This window comes from Palaemon carinicauda, chromosome 3 (genome assembly GCF_036898095.1).
Source record: "Palaemon carinicauda isolate YSFRI2023 chromosome 3, ASM3689809v2, whole genome shotgun sequence".
NCBI classification, from domain to species: domain Eukaryota; kingdom Metazoa; phylum Arthropoda; class Malacostraca; order Decapoda; family Palaemonidae; genus Palaemon; species Palaemon carinicauda.
Genome location: NC_090727.1, coordinates 186001405 through 186005516, shown reverse-complemented (window position 1 = coordinate 186005516; position 4112 = coordinate 186001405).

Genomic DNA, 4112 nt, shown 5'->3' with positions numbered 1-4112 from the left:
CCTTGTGAGCTAAGGATAGGGTGTTTGGGGTACCTGTAGCGCTACCTACTGAGTTATCAGCAGCCATTGCTGACTCTCCATGGTCCTAGCTTGGGTGGAGAGGGGGATTGGGCGCTGATCATAAGTATATAATTATGGTCAGTCTCTAGGGCCCTGTTCTGCTAGCTATGACAATGTAATTGTTTCTTTCCTCTGCCATTCATGGGCGTCTTTAAACTTTAAACGCTGAACTTTATTAGCAACAAGAACATCGTATACATATTACAATTTATGAGTTTGTAAAATATGGTGAGCACAACTGTATTTCTTGTGACGATTTTTCCCCTATTACAAACTAGTGGAAGTATCTTTGTCTTTTACATTCATCATTGTAAACCATTGGGTAATAAGGATATTAAACTTGTTGTATTAGTGGCATTCTTACTATAAATTCTTTAGGGAAAATCGTTAATTCATTCATGTTCCCGTTTGATCTTATGAACCATTAGATTAAAAATTTAAACATTTACCATTAACCAAGTTACCCTAGCCTAGGATATATGCATTATCACAAACTAATGTACATAAATAGTTATATACTTAACTCGCACTGTTCTTTATTAATGATTGTAGAGCATATTCAAGATAAATATATTATAAAGAATTGCTATCTTATATCGTAAACAGTCCCGAACCTCATTCATTACGTTTTGGGACCCGACCTTGCGGCACCGACATCAGAAGTCTAAAGCCCTCTGTCCAAGAAGTATATGCATATATATATATATATATATATATATATATATATATATATATATATATATATATATATATATATATATATATATATATAAATATATATATATACATATATATATATATATATTATATATATATATATATATATATATATATATATATAGATAGATAGATAGATAGATAAAAGAAGCAGAGGAAGGAAGAAAAGACTATGGGTTGACGAACTAAGAAAGTTTGTGGTTGTGGAATGGCACAAAAAGACCATAAAGAGACAAGTGGAAGGGTTTGTCTGAGGCTTTCGTTCTGTAGTAGATTAGTAACGGCTGATGGGTGATACATACACATATACATACATACATATATATATATATATATATATATATATATATATATATATATATATATATATATATCTGGCCATGTTCACTGTCCCTTGGGTAGGTTGAAAGAGAGTAATCTATTAGTGTGAAAGGTGTGTGTGTGCGTTTTGTGTATAACTATATAAATACTTTACCGTCATTTTTGGCTGGTCTCGTACACTACAGTATAAATGCTATAAGACGAGAAAAGATAATAAATCCGAATTTTAAAATTCCTTATGGCAACATCAAAAAAATAAAAAAAAAATATAAAAAAAAGGGAGAAGTCATTCAAACCCCGAGGCAAGTTTGAAGTTTGAATGATTCCCTTTAATGCTCTCCCTGGGAATTAAAGATTTAAATTCCCCTTTCATTGTGAGGGGGAGGGCGAGTGGGGACATTGAGAGAGAGGTAGAGCAGCCACACCTACGTCCTCAACCGAAGAATGAACCTATGTCAGTGATTCCTTATAACGGGGCTCTGATGAAAGGGCTTCTTGATGGCGCGAAAAGGCTGCTCTTGCTTAGTTTTCTGTTATGCTTATTTCTGTGAATCTTAATATTAAACAATTACAGTATGTTATAAATCTATATTATATTGTGCATAATTGTGAGGCACTTTACATTTAATATCACGAATTTTGAGTCTCAGTACCAAATGGGGGTAAAAAAGCAGAGCTCGAAAACAGAAAATTGCAATGAATCAATGGGCCTTTTTTCATCCCAACCCCTCCCTGATTTCCCAGTAATCGAGTCAGAAACCATCGATGATCAGAGCGAGTTATCTATCAGCGGGATAAAATAAGCCAAAGCCCATTTCAAAACTTTCTTTGAACTGGAGGGAGCGAGGGGATATGCGCGGTGGAGTCGTAATTAGAACTAATGGAAACCATTCGATGAAGAAGCAAAAAAGAAACACGGACTTTAAAATCCCATTACCAAATTGCAAGGACTTCCTGATTTTTTTCGTGGCGCGCAGAACGCTGCAATACATTTACCGGGTAGTCACAGAGTCAAAGATCACAAAAAATAAAGACAAAAAATATGTGAATTAGATGGACCTTGCGAGGGACGATGAATAGGTTTCCAATGGTCTTTCTTAAGTAAGGCTTTGCGAAAGATGGTTTCGAATGCTGGAGGGACTAATTTGCAGAGATTGTGGGAAAACGATGGAACAACTGCCGAGATGATATTGGCCGAACATGAAGGGATCTCCAGAATACTTACAAGATTATTTTGAAGAACGTGGCGTGAAGAGGCAAAACCTCATGAATGGGAGTTAGGAGGGTTAGTTGGCAAAAATAGCAAAAAAAGGAGACCTGACTGATTGTAATAATTACAGAGCATCACACTTAGGTCAATTGTCCTGAAAATATATAGTATGCTTATTCTAAAGAGACTAGAGGGAAAGATTGATGTAAAGCTGAGAGATGAATAAGCAGGATTTACAAAGGGTAGAAGTTGTACTAAACTATTTATTTTAGGATATGTTGTACAGCAATGTGTTGAATATAGAAATCCACTTTAGATGGTATTTCTGCTCTATGAAAAAGCCATTGAGAGTGTGCATCGGTCAATTTTGTGGAGAGTCCTGGGTTATTAAGGTGTTCTTATTTATGAAAATTTGATTAAGTCAGTTCATGTGTACAGCAATGTACTGCACGTGAGTCACACATGCTTGTACACTGTATCGGTATTTCTATTTTTTGTATACTGTTGTTAACGGTCTCCCCTCGCATTGATAACCTGTTTATACCTGTATTTTCTTGCATCATTCTGTTTGAGTTTTTGTGCTGTTCTCGACTGGAAGGTTGTATATATACTCATGCTCTGTCCAAATCAAGTTAGTTGCCTTCTACTCGTCTCTCAGTCCCCTCTTAACGGCTGCTTGTACATTGGTGATCAGCGGAGTGACCGCTCTCTTCCGCCTCCCCCTCACTGCTGTGCCTTACTGTTTTAAGATGCCAGCCATCGATTCTGCCTCTTTGGCACATGCCGCCTTAATGAAACTACCGCCTGATTCCAGAGTTCTGAAGTCTGGTTTTACATCAATGGTGTGACTCGGTCAAGCATCAAGGCAGATTATGGTCATTGCGGCAATCCTCTGGTACACTTTCCCAGAAATCTCCAATTGGAACACCCCCATAACGTACGAAGACTTCAAATCATAACTCCTGGAGCCGTACTCGCCATCACCAGCCAGCAGCACAGCCAAAGTTTTCCAGCTCTCTGAACAACCCGTTGGGGGACCAAAAGGCTTCGTGCCCCCTCAGGGAAATGACCAGTTTCGCTTGCCTACAACCTGCTGCAGATAGCTCTCTTTGTGAAGTGAATCCAATTCGTGCCCTTTGGATACGGCACCTACCCAAACCTGTACATGCTGCCATCCCCGATGTCTATCTTCTGACCTTGAAGGAACCGATGACTATAGTTGACGCCCTTATGGACAGCCACTTCACCACCTTCCAGACCTCCATCAACACCTCAACCACGGACAAAGTGGACAATTATTCAATATCGACCAAAGCTGACGTGAATGCAGTAGGACACAGATGCCCACCCAGTGACGTACCGGAGAGTCGATAAAGTCGACCACCACCCACATATACCTCCCCTTGTTTATGTCCCAATCAACAACCTTTCCAGCCACTTACTGACACCAATCGGCCGCAGTTATGCTACTACCACTCCAAATTTGGAGCTGCTGCTAAAAAATGTGTGAATGGTTATCAGTGGCCAAAAAAATGTGCAAGTAGGCCATTGCTTGCAGCGGTAGCCTCCCGTCACTAGTCTTTTCTTTTTACATGATGCAGGTATGGGCGTGCAATTTTTGGTTGACACGGGTGCTTGCCATTCTTTTCTGCCAAGAACACTATGTAGCCTATCTAAGTCTGCCGACATCCACTTGGTAGCTGCCAACAGATCTGCGATAACCACCAACAATTATGAAACCCTCATATTACTGTTTAGAAACACCAAATATACTTGGAAGTTTCTCGTTGCTGATGTCACATTG